The sequence below is a fragment of the Schistocerca gregaria genome, chromosome 11, assembly GCF_023897955.1.
Source record: "Schistocerca gregaria isolate iqSchGreg1 chromosome 11, iqSchGreg1.2, whole genome shotgun sequence".
Lineage (NCBI taxonomy): Eukaryota > Metazoa > Arthropoda > Insecta > Orthoptera > Acrididae > Schistocerca > Schistocerca gregaria.
Genome location: NC_064930.1, coordinates 121,412,462 through 121,426,524, shown reverse-complemented (window position 1 = coordinate 121,426,524; position 14,063 = coordinate 121,412,462). Strand labels below are relative to the sequence as shown.

Sequence of the window (14,063 nt, the reverse complement as noted above, 5' to 3'; positions counted from 1 at the left end):
GATTCAGCTCCGACAACAAGGTGAAAGAAGAGGTTCATAACTTCCTGAACACCATGGCGGCGAGCTGGTACGACATGGACATACAAAAACTGCCACAGTGTCTACAAAAAGCATCGGCAGAAATGGTGATTATGTCAAACAATAGCTAAATGTTCAAGCTGTAAACTGATGTAAACCATTGTAGAAATAAACAGGTCTATGTACTTATAAAAAAATATGAGACCTTACTTTTGTGATTATCTTCGTAATTGGTGCTAGGAATTCGAGAGAGATCTGTTTTTTCTCTCAGAAGAATTTCATGATGGTTATCCTAGAACTGCTGTTACTACTGAAAATATTGCCACTGTTTGCGCAGAGCTCGAAGAAGATTGACAGATGTCTTACGTATGCATTTGAGTGACATTGGGCATTGGTATAAGTCTAGTCTAAAACATTTGACATCAAAGTTGTTGTAGATGTCTTCCACATGGACTGACTCCTGATCATGAAACAACAGTGCATTAATTGCTGTAGAAAAATTCAGAGGTGGAACTTCTTGGTTGGAATACCATTACTGGTGATGGATCTTGGATTCATCATCATCATCATCATCATCATCATCATCATCATCATCATCATATTCTTCTTCTTCTACTTCATTAGGACGGTTTGGGATCACATGTAGCTTGTTTTGCACATCTTCTTTCTTCCCAATACCTCTTCATTCTCATGTTTTATCTGTTTGTTTCTTCTTCTGTCAAGACAACTTTGATTTTGGTGTCCAACCACCTGTGATGATCAACCAACCCTTTATACTTCTCCCTGTCCTGTACTACTGACTGCAGATTTCTTTCTTTTATTCCTACAGCCTTCCAGTCATCTCTGACTTCCTTCACCCAGATGTTTCCCGTCTGACATGTTACATTCCATATCTTCTTAGTCGACATCTCCTCATCTATCCTCATGATATGCCTAACAAACCATAACCTCCTCTTCCGTATCTCATTCAATATGGATTTAATATTTTCGTACAGTTCCTTTCGTGTTTTGTGTATCCAGTATCCCCATGTTTTTTGTTGCCCCATATGTCCCTCAAAATTTTCCGCTCCTCCTCCTCCAACTGTATATAAGATCTCTTGCCAGACGAGTGTGATCGTTTCTGATGCATACAGTACAGCACTTCTTACAGTTGGTGTGTAATGTGGCAATTTCGCATTTCGTAACAGATCTTTCTTGCCATATGTTGTTTTCACCACATACCGAAACTTCTGCAAAGGCTGTGCTCAGTCTACTGCATTACTGTTGCTCTGTTGTTGTTGTTGTTGTTGTTGTTGTGGTCTTCAGTCCTGAGACTGGTTTGATGCAGCTATCCATGCTACTCTATCCTGTGCAAGCTTCTTCATCTCCCAGTACCTACTGCAGCCTACATCCTTCTGAATCTGTTCAGTGTATTCATCTCTTTGTCTCTCTCCACGCTGCCTTCCAATACTAAATTGGTGATCACTTAAGGGCCTCAGAACATGCCCTACCAACTGATCCCTTCTTCTGGTCAAGCTGTGCCACAGATTTCTCTTCTCTCCAATTGTATTCAATACTTCCTCATTAGTTATGTGATCTACCCATCTAATCTTCTGCATTTTTCTGTAGGACCACATTTCGAAAGCGTCTATTCTCTTCTTGTCCAAACTATTTATCGTCCATGTTTCACTTCCATACATGGCTACACGACACACAAAAACTTTCAGAAACGACTTCCTGACACTTAAGTCTATGCTCGATGTTAACAAATTTCTCTTCATCAGAAACGCTTTCCTTGCCATTTCCAGTCTACATTTTATATCCTCTCTACTTCAACCATCATCAGTTATTTTGCTCCCCAAATAGCAAAACTCATCTACTACTTTAAGTGTCTCATTTCCTAATCTAATTCCCTCAGCATCTCCTGATTTAATTCGACTACGTTCCATTATCCTCGTTTTGCTTTTGTTGATGTTCATCTTATATCCTCCTTTCAAAACACTGTCCATTCTGCTCAACTGCTCTTCCAAATCCTTTGCTGTCTCCGACATAATTACGATGTCATCAGCGAACCTTAAAGTTTCTATTTTTCTCCATGGATTATAATACCTACTCCAAATTTTTCTTTTATTTTCTTTACTGGTTGCTCAATATACAGATTGAATAACATCGCGGAGAGGCTACAACCCTGTCTCACTCCCTTCCCAACTACTGCTTCACTTTCATACCCCTCGACTCTTATAACTGCCATCTGGTTTCTGTACAAATTGTAAATAGCCTTTCACTCCCTGTATTTTACCTCTGCCATCTTCAGAATTTGAAAAAGAGTGTTCCAGTCAACATTGTCAATAGCTTTCCCTATGTTTACAAATGCTAGAAACGTAGGTTTGCCTTTCCTTAATCTAGCTTCTATGAAAAGTCGCAGGGTCAGTACTGCCTTGCATGTTCCAACATTATTACGGAATCCAAATTGATCTTCCCCTAGGTCGGCTTCTACCAGTTTTTCCAACCGTCTGTAAGGAATTCTTGTTAGTATTTTGCAGCTGTGAACTGATAGTTCAGTAATTTTAACACCTGTCAACACCTGATTTCTTTAGGATTGGAATTATTATATTCTTCTTGAAGTCTGTGGGTATTTCGCCTCTCTCGTATATCTTGCTCACCAGATGGTAGAGTTTTGTGAGGACTGGCTCTCCCAAGGCCGTCAGTAGTTCTAATGGAATGTTGTCTACTCCCAGGGCCTTGTTTCGACTCAGGTCTTTCAGTGCTCTCTCAAACTCTTCACACGGTATTGTATCTCCCATTTCATCTTGATCTATATCCTCTTCCATTTCTATAACACTGCCCTCAAGTAAATCTCCCTTGTATAGACTCTCTATATACTCCTTCCACCTTTCTGCTTTCCCTTCTTTGCTTAGAACTGGGTTTCCATCTGAGCTCCTGATATTCATGCAAGTGGTTCTCTTTTCTCCAAAGGTCTCTTTAATTTTCCTGTAGGCAGTATCTATCTTACCCCTAGTGAGATAAGCCTCTACATCCTTACATTTGTCCTCTAGCCATCCCTGCTTAGTCATTTTGCACTTACTGTCGATCTCATTTTTGAGACATTGTATTCTTTTTGCCTGCTTCATTTACTGCATTTTTATATTTTCTCCTTTCATCAATTAAATTCAATATTTCTTCTGTTATCCAAGGATTTCTACTAGCCCTCGTCTTTTTACCTACTTGATCCTCTGCTTCCTTCACTACTTCATCCCTCGGAGCTTCTTCTACTGTATTTCTTTCCCCCCATTCTTGTCACTTGTTCCCTTATGCTCTCTCTGAAACTCTGTACAACCTCTGGTTTAGTTAGTTTATCAAGGTCCCATCTCCTTAAATTCCCACCTTTTTGCAGTTTCTTAAGTTTTAATCTACAGTTCATAACCACTGTGTGCCACCAGTTATCTTCTCCCCCAAATAACGAAAACTGTTGACTTTCTCAACCACTTTGCCATCTACCGTTCAGTCAGACTCAGTGTTTAGTGCCTTGGTCTTCTTATACACAATCTTTAGTGTGACCTTTTCTGCTGTTTCAGCTAGATTTTTTAGTGCCATCTTTGCCTCTTGTTCTTTTTCATTTAAGAGTGCCATGTCATCTGCAAATGCCAGGCAGTCCACTGTTGCATTATGTTTGACCTTGTACCATATTTTCACACCTTTGATCTTCATGTTGCTATGTAGTTGTCTCCACTGTCTCACTACTTCGTCCGAAACCAGGTTAAATAAAATTGATGACAGTCCCCTTTCCACACACCTTTTTTTATTTTGAAACTGTCTGACATTGTACTGTGATGCCTTTTCCTGACAGTAGAGATGCAAACGTTTCCTTTATTGTTGCACGTGTTGTAGCATCTAGTCCTCCATCTTTTAATGCATTAAGTAGAGTACTTCTGTCAACTGAATTGTAGGCCTTTCGTAAGTCTACAAATGTTGCTGTTGTCTTTTTTCCTTTTGTTTGTCTGTGTTCTCTTATCCTTTTTCTTCCAAATATCTGTTATGTACAGTTCCTCCCTTTTTAAAACCACACTGGTACTCTCCTGTTGTTGGCCTAGTAGTTCTACGATGTTTAAGAGAGAGATGCCCCTGTAGTTATTCAGTACTTTCTTGTGTAGTGGTATTATAATGGCTTCTTTCCCGTCTATGGGTATTTTCATATTTCTCCATTCTCTTGGCTTCATTATTATGATCATGAAAAGAAAAGTCAGCTGGCTCCACATACGTAGTTGCTAGCTTTTTTTTCTAAAATGGCCAATATTGCCACTATAACATTAGAAGATGGATATATCATTACTACCGATAGTTACAATACTAAAGGACTCCACCATACAGATCTGACCTAACACCTTGTGATTTCTTTTCATACCAAAAAAATTAAAGATACAATGCATGGCCCACTTTGTCATAAAATGAAGTAGCGGAATATTATAAAAACCTGGGTTGTCAAGTGCCTCAGGAAAAGTGGCATCATTGCTTTGCAGACTGGTTTCTTTGAATGCAAAAATGTGTTGATATTGAAGGGGAATATTCCAAAAGCAATAAAATAATTTAACTTTTTTGAAGACAAATTGTTGTTTGGTTTTCTAAGAAAGTTGAATGTTGCTCTCATATTGTTGGTCACTCTTCAGAAACTGCAATGTTCAGTAGCATACTGATAAAGGGGCCAATCACATTCGTACCAGACACAGACACTGCCAGTACAGTAATGGAACAGGCTCACAACCAGTTCATACTTGACATCTTACTGCTTAATATTGCAAAAACTCGCATTATGAAATTGCAAAGAAATAAAAATGACTTGCAGGTTCCAGAGAAATAAAGATCAGTGCGCGCACACTGGATGGGGCTCCTTGTGTGAAGTGCCATGCTTTTCAGATGGACGATGTAGTGAGGTGGCACCAGGACGAATTTAGCTATTTGCCATCCATAGGCAGAAATAAATGCTTCTGCCCCTCATTTCGACACAAATATACCACTGAGTCACTCACACCTGTATGTAACTGAATACTGCAACTGTGTTGCTGCTGTTGCTGCTAATAAATAATAATAATAATGATAATGATGATAATAATAATAATAATAATAATAATAATAATAATAATATTGATAATAATAAGCAGAAAGGAAGGAGGAAGGGGATTTGTCGACATAAAAAACCTACATTATGGACAGGTAGACAATTTAAGAAAATTCTTTCTAGAACGAGCAGGAACTAGCAAAATACACAAAGCAATCACTCATATAAATACATCGGCTACACCTCTGCAATTTCATAACCACTTCGACAACCCTTTAGATCACATAACATCAACAGATACGAAGAAAGTAAATTGGAAAAAGAAAACACTACATGGCAAGCACCCGTATCATCTAACACAGCCACACATCGATCAAGACGCATCCAACACATGGCTAAGAAAAGGATGTATATACAGTGGGACCGAAGGATTCATGATTGCAATACAGGATCAAACAATAAACACCAGATATTTCAGCAAGGATATTATTAAAGATCGCAATACCACAACAGATAAATGCAGACTTTGCAAACAACAAATAGAAACAGTAGATCACATCACAAGCAGATGTACAATACTAGCAAATACAGAATACCGCAGAAGACATGACAATGTAGCAAAAATTATACATCAACAACTTGCCATACAACATAAACTAAGAAAACAACACGTTCCCACATACAAGTATGCACCACAAAATGTACTGGAGAATGGTGAATACAAATTATACTGGAACAGAACCATTATAAGATATAAAACACCACCACATAACAAACCTGACATCATACTCACCAATAAAAAGAAGAAATTAACACAACTAATCGAAATATCCATATTAAATACAACAAATATACAGAAGAAAACAGGAGAAAAAATTGAAAAATACATCCAACTGCCTGAGGAAGTCAAGGACATTTGGCATCAGGATAAAGTTGACATTATACCAATTCTACTATCAACTACAGGAGTCCTACCACACAATATCCACCAGTACATAAACGCAGTGCAGCCACATCCAAACTTATATATACAACTACAGAAATCTGTAATTATTGATACATGTTCAATTACCTGAAAGTTCCTAAATGCAATGTAACATATAGCGTACAGTTAAAAGGAAGTCACGCTTGATCAAGGTCCACGTCACTTTCCATTTTTAACCAGACCTAAGGTCTGAGAAAGGAAAGATAATAATAATAAGTGTGTGCATATTGAGTTTACTCCACTAAAGAAGGCCAAAACTTTTTACAGCATGCTTGCTTTATAGAAATTCCAATGATCAAATCTTTATAGTCTAGTGCTGTGTGCTGTAAAATTCGTAGAGAGGATGGCAAGACTGTTGACTCAATCTTGTGACATCGATGAGCGCAGTAACTGTTGAGTCTTTTGAAGAGTGAGAAAGAACACTAGGCTGAGCAATTTTTTGCAGCGGTTGACAAAAATATTGGGAGGGCAATCTCCAAATTAGGAAAAAATTCTGTTTTTCAAGCACCACTCTGTGTAAAGTACTTTGTGTTGTTGCAGTTTTCTAGCACACTTCAGTAGTATAGTATTGTCTTGCCCAGGAAAATTTTTTATGAACGCAAATTTGCTGTAAAACTCTTTTAATGATTTTTTTCTTTTCTGCAGTAGGGTATTTGACTGTTTTATGGAAATGGCCTTAAATGGTTAATTATGTCACTTTGTGATCCTAACATGCTTTCTTTCCTTTTTAGTTTCAGTATTCTTTTATAAAAATAATTTGGGAGTCTGCTAAAATGTTTCATTCATCATGTGATGTCAGTGATGTCACTGCTCGCTGCTCCTATTGTCATAATGCTAATTCGCAGTGGTGTCTTGTTTTGGAATTAACGTTTCGGAAAATGGGTTACAGATGGTGTGTTGTACCATACTGTACAAATATGAGGGGGCATCAAATATAAATGGGATTTTATTTTTTATTTAAATTCTTTTATTGAAAAAATTATAATTTCTGTTTCCACATAACCTCCTGCTTTGGAAATGCATTTGTCCCAGCTTACGGGCAGCGTTTTGATGCCCTCATCATAGAAAGAACTGGGTTGTGTCACCAGCCAGATGCACACGAAGTCTTGCACACTCTCGTCATCTTCAAATCGTCGCCCTCCTAGAGCTTCTTTAAGCTGTCCGAATAAATGTAAATCACAGGGCGATAAGCCCGGGCTGTAAGGAGGGTGATCGAGTGTAGTCCAGTGCATTTTCTGTAGCTTGGAGGCAGTTAGACCTGCAGTGTGGTGTCGTGCATTGTCGTGGAGGAAGATGACCTGTCGAATCGATTGGTCTCGTCTTTTGGGAACTCTCACCTTGTTCAACTGTTCGCAGTAGTAAGCAGCATTGATTGTGCGTCACTCTTACAAAAAATCATTCAGCAAAATGCCTCGCTCATCAAAAAAATGGTTGAAAGAACCTTGCCAGCTGACAGTCGAGTCTAGGCTTTCACTGGTGCTGCCTCCCCTTTCCTCCACCACTCCTTAATCATTTGTTTGGATTCTAAAGTGTAGTGGTGAACCCGTGTTTCATCACAGGTGATTATCTGACTCAAAAATGCATCACCTTCTTCTGAAAACCTTGCTGTAAGCCCTGACAAATCCCCAAACGTCTCAACTTCAGATTTGCAGTCAAAGGTTTAGGGACCCATCTGGAACACAGTTTACATAGGTTGTTTGTAATGATTGCTTGACAGGTCCCATAACTGAGTCCAACTTTTTGTGCAGTTTCTGATACCCTCGCTCTTCAATTGTCCAATAATGTCTATAACTGCACGAATGTTTTTGTCTGTAATGGTGGTCCTAGGACAATGATTGTGTTGCTGATTTTCCACATGTTCCTGTCGTTTCTTGACCTTTTCATGCCAGGCAAACGCACGCATCCTTGATAATGTTTTATCACCAAACTGTGCAGTCAATCTTCGGCAAATTTCTGCTGCTTTATCTCCTTCACATGCAAGAAATTTGATAATTATACATTGTGCTATGGAGGAGTGCACCTGTTGCTCAGTGTCAGCATTACGGACAAAATTGTGGGAAATATCTAACAGCACACTCTCCTCACTTCTAATGGCCCTGCCTAAGCAGAGCAGAAGCGCGGGGGCAGTCCTACCAACTGTTGATGTTCAGGAACAAAAATCCCATATATATTTGATCTCCCCTCGTACATCTATAAAAACTCCTGAAAAATAGTTTTTGAGTGTTCCAGAGAATAAGAAAATGTGGTTGTGGTATACCGGCAAATTGCCACCTCGTCAACACCCAAGTGCAATAATTTAATTATAAATGCATTGCGCTGTGATAATTTAATTATAAATGCATTGCACTGTGAAGTTAATATGAACTTACCTCTGAGATATGCTCTTCTACTGTTACAATGAAGGAAAGCTTCATTCAATAAAATGAAACACTTTGCAAAAACTGTCTTTTTTCCCAACTTCATCTCAATTATTCAGTACCTTATTTGTTAGAACGGTAGACCATCAAATTTTATGTATATAATGATGTCTGTAGATCGGTGGTTCAAATCAAACCTGAAAGAACATTTTATCCTATTTGTAAAATGTCTTGACAGTTCTCTCATATGAAATCCAAAACCATATCACAATTACAAAACAGATTACAATCGTGTTTTCTTTGCTGTTTATCTGCACTTACATTTGCAGTCACTGTTAACAAAAGTCACGTTAAAAATACGTTGTCCAGTTAATGTGACCACACACTTTTTACTTTACTAGGAAGGATGTTTCTATCTTTTTACCTTCTATGATCCTTGTTGTTTAAACTTTTGCTGTTTCATCATCTTACATAAGGAGAAGTAAATCTGCCTCAGATGTTGTCATTCTTTTACAAGCAGAAACATCAAAGCTGTTACATTTGTGTCACCTGCATGTTGTACATGCTTTGTATCTCCCCACATAACCTCATCGTCCTACACCTTGTTGTACTGTGGTGTACGGTGATATATTCACTACTAGCAATGCTTTCCAAAACAGTGAATTGTTTTTCCTGAAAGTAAATACATTTATCCTGTGCAGTCAGTTTCTCAGACTAAGACTAATGTGAAGCTATATATGATACACCCCGTAATCAAAAAAACTGCTACAGTTAGTTCTTGCTAATGCTACTTTCATATTTCGTGTAAAACTTTAAAAATATGTGACCCCTACTAGCCACCAAACTCCTCAGGCATGTACATTATTGAGCATATTTGGGATGCCTTGCAACATGCTGTTCAGAAGACATCTCCATCCCCTCGTACTCTTACGGATTTATGGACAGCTCTGTAGGATTCACAATGTCAGTTCCCTCCACCACTACGTCAGACATTAGTCGAGTCCATGCCATGGCATGTCATGTTGCGGCACTTTTGCATGCTCGTGGAAGCCCTACACGATATCAGACAGGTGTACCAGTTTCTTTGGCTCTTCAGTATACTGTTGTAAGTTAAGGGAGTGAACAGTACATGGAATGTACACAGCAAGAGGGTTGATTTGCTTAATTGTATCTTGGAGCCCAGAGTAAGTACCAATCATACTGCTTGTATTGTCATGTGACTGACCCCTTCATAACCAAATGTCCAGATCATATTTACTTAATAAGTTTATTAGTGAACCAGCTAATTCTTCTGATCTGCACTCTGAATTTGAGACAAAAGAGATAAATCTTTCAACAGGAAATCCATCTGTTCATAAATACCTTCTAACAAAAGACAGCTTCTCCATATGTGTAATATCAGGGGTGGATTGTTATGTGGTGCAAAAATATTTAGATTTTTTCACTTCATGTATCATATACTCCACCACCTTTTGTGTTAGATATTGATGTCTAAAGGGAAATATATGATGTTTTCCCTTTTCCTCTGTTTCCACAGAGTACTAGAAAAGGATCAAAGCTTGCTATTAGCTGTAGTGCTATCTTGAAAATTTCCGGATATGTTCATCCAAACCCATAGTTGGGACACCTGTCTTGTATGGAAAGGTTTTTGGCCACAGCAACAATCCGTATTGACATATCCCTCCAATATTTGACTTCCGCCTCAAGCTAAGATTTTAGTTTCTTATCTATTCTCCTTGTGATTTCTCCTCTAGCTTTTAAAGTTAACCAAAATTACGTATGTTCAGCTGAATTTTCATGGGTGTTAATCAGGATTGAGCATTTTTCCAGTTATTAAATCTCTCATGAGGTTTTGCAAACTGTGATGTTCCATTAAACCATAAACATGGGACCCAAAATACGCTGCTTTTTATTGCTTCTTGCCATTCTTGTTTCAAGACTTGTGAAAAAATGTTATGGCCTATGAGCAACTCCATTGAAATCCACTGGCTCTTAAAATCTGCTGCCTTAAGCAACTGCCTATTCTGCCAACTCTGCCTTTTTTATACTTGGAAATCTCTCTCCTTGTGTTGGCCTGCAGTTAATCCTGGTCTGTGGCATAATCTTGTGGGCCATTGCGACTAAGGCGGAATAAGTGTTCATTCTACAGAAGTGTGCAACAAGAATATTGCTTAAAGTTGACAACTAGAAATCTTGCAGAGCTCCCATCAGGGACCTAGGGATTCTTACATTTATATGCCAGTACACTTACTCCTTAGTGGTATTTGTGGTTAATAGTAAGCATAGATTTAGGATGAACTCAGCAATTCACAACCACAACACTAGAAGTATAAATAATTTCCATACAGACTGTTACTTACTGTGTAAGCTTCAAAATGGAGTCTTATATTCTGGGGTAAAAGTTTATAACAGGCTGCCATTGGACCCTCAGGTGAGAAACTGAACATCCCCATGTATTCAAAACAAAGTAAAAATGGTTCAAATGGCTCTAAGCACTATGGGACTCAACATAGGAGGTCATCAGTCCCCTAGACTTATAACTGCTTAAACCTAACTAAATTAAGGACATCACACACATCCATGCCCGAAGCAGGATTCGAACAAAGTAAAAGAGTACCTAGTTAGCAACTCCCACAATTTGCAGAAAACTGAGACTAGGAAATGTTAATTCTGTGTATCTCTAATATTTAAGTCAGATAGACCTTGACTTTCCCAATATACAGACACTGACCAGGATATTTGTAATGTTGAAGTGCTTTGTTTGAAGTGTTGATAATAACAGCAGCTGAGCAGCATAGAAGAAAGAGCAGTAGCCTTTTTCAAGGCAGCTGTTTTCCTCCTGACATGAAGCAATATGTAAGTAATTACTATACTGGTAATCGTCAGTTTGAGTCAGTTTGCGATACTCATAATTTGTTGTCAGTACGCTCTACAGACATAGATAGCAGTCGTTGCTTCTGGGTTTTAATGTACAAGGGGTGATCAAAAAGTTTCTGATCATTGCTATAGCGTATATCCAACACAGCACAACTTCAATGTGGGAGTATAAGCATTGACATAAAAGCAATGCTTTCGTGTGGCATTTGTGTCTCCATGATGTGCTTGCAGTTGATGTGGAAACACGAACTGTAGCGACATTATTACATCCATACAGGACCAATGTACTGTTATTCTTTTCTCAGTTGCCAAAGGACAGACACCCGTAAATATCCATCAGCTAATAAAGAATGGGTGTGGGCAGCATGTCTGTCGTAAAATACCACAGTGGAATGGTCTGCGACAAGGGATGCTTCTGCTTCATAATAACCCACTTCCCCATATCACAAATGTTGTAACGCAGAAGTTATGCCAACTGAGCAGGCCAGTGTGGTCGAGCGGTTCTAGGTGCTTCAGTCCGGAACCGCGCGACTGCTACGGTCGTGCTGGATGTGTGTGATGTCCTTAGGTTAGTTAGGTTTAAGTAGTTCTAAGTTGTAGGGGACTGATGACCTCATATGTTAAGTCCGATAGTGCTCAGAGCCATTTGAACCATTTATGACAACTGAAGTTGGAAACACTCAGCACCCAGCCTATAGTTCTGATCTTTCCCCATGCTATGCCGGCCGCGGTGGTCTAGTGGTTCTAGGCGCGCAGTCCGGAACCGCGTGACTGCTACGGTCCCAGGTTCGAATCCTGCCTCGGGCATGGATGTGTGTGATGCCCTTAGGTTAGTTAGGTTTAAGTAGTTCTAAGTTCTAAGGGACTGATGACCACAGATGTTAAGTCCCATAGTGCTCAGAGCCATTTGAACCATTTTTCCCCATGTGATCATCACAAGGTCGGTGGTTCGTGTCAGAAGAGGATGTGCAGCAGGCAATTACAGACTTATCAATGTTGATGGCGATTTAACCTGATTGGCTCGTGGATTATGGGCTGTGCGACCTTTGAATTAGAACTTTTTAATTGTACTTTGTACAAATTGACTCGCCTCACACCTCTAAAGGTTCTCCTCCTACATCTACATCTACAAACATACTCCACAAGCTAACATACGGGGTGTGGCAGAGGCTATCGTGTACTACTACCACTACCACTACTACTAGTTATTTTCTGTGCTGTTCTGCTGGCAGACAGTGTGAAGGAAAAATGACTGTCTATATGTCTCTGTATTAGTCGTAATTTCTCATGTCTTCATGGTCCTTATGGAAAATATACATTGGCGGCAGTAGAATTGTTCTGCAGTCAACTTGAAATGCTGGTTCTCTAAATTTTCTCAGTAGTGTTCCTCGAAGAGAACATAGCCTTCCCTCCAGGGATTCTGCTTTGGGTTACTGAAGCATCTCCTTAATACTTGCGCATTGTTCAGACCTACCGGTAACAAATCTAGCAGGCCGCCTATTAATGGCTTCAGTGTCTTCTTTTAACTCAACCTGTCGGGGATCTCGAACACCGGAACAGTGCTCAAGAATGGACCATACTAGTGTTCTGTGAGCTTTCTCCTTTCCAGATGAACCACACTTTCCTAAAATTCTCCCAATAAACTAGAGCCATCCATTTGCGTTCCCTGCTGTAGTCCTTATATGCACATTCTATTTCATATCATGTTGCAACATTATGCCTAGAAACTGAATCGACATGATTGTGTCGCACTCCTTGTGCTGTATTTGAGCATTAAGCAAAGCTATTTGCATTAGGTAATCTTTTTTTTTTCCCTTATAACAAGGTGCCGTTCATGACACCAAATAAAAATTCTGTCCAAGTCAGCTTATATCCTCCTCCTGTCATCGAAACGATGAACTGTTCAGTACACCTTTTGCCGTCAGCAAACGGATCATTTATGTACGTAGAGATTTAGAGCTGTCATACTATCCTTCCCTGGGGCGGTCCTGACGGCACTCTTGTCTCTGATGAACACTCGCTGTGAATGTATCATACTAGGTCTGTTGCTTAAGAAGTCTTTGAGCCATTCATTTATCTGCCAACCTATTCTATATCTTCATACTTTCAATGACAGCCTGTAGTGGGGCACTGTGTCATGTGCTTTTCAGAAATCAAGAAATATGGACTAATGTAACATGGCGTGGATTTGAATGAATAAATAATAAATGAATGTTTACTTATGAATTTTCTGTGATTGGTCTCACCCTCAATTTTAAAAAGACACAACATATTCAGTTCTGCACATCCAGAGGTGATACGGCAATAATAATGGTAACATATGTTGAGGAAGTGATAGAGCGAGAACTTCAAAATTCTGAGGCGCTCATATTGATGAGAATTTAAACTGGGGATATCGCATTTTGGAACTTCTAAAACATCTTAGTTCAGCCACATGTGCACTTAGAATCATTGCAGATATACAGGGAGAGACAAATCAAAATATTTTGCATATACTCCATATGCATATACTCCATGTGTCATACGGAGTAATGTTCTTCGGTAACTCATATGGAAGAAAGTAAGTCTTCATTTCGGAAACATGTGCTGTAAGAATAATGCATGGTGCTGACTCTGTCATCTTGTAGACACCTGTTCAAGGAGTTGGGTACTCTGGCTATTGCAACACACAATATTATTCCCACATGAAGTTTGTTATAAATAATCCACTACAGTTCAAAAGAAACAATGATGTAAATAATTAACTACCAGAAGAAAATAATGACTAGTTACTTCACATTAAGGAAAAAAATTA

The 14,063-nt window shown here is 39.0% G+C and overlaps 1 protein-coding gene across 2 annotated transcripts in view; it reads left to right on the top strand.

Moving 5' to 3' along the window:
* The window catches only part of LOC126295348 (zinc finger protein ZFP2-like), a 233,021-nt gene that overhangs the window by 41,751 nt on the left and 177,207 nt on the right, over nucleotides 1-14,063 (top strand). The window lies entirely within an intron of this gene.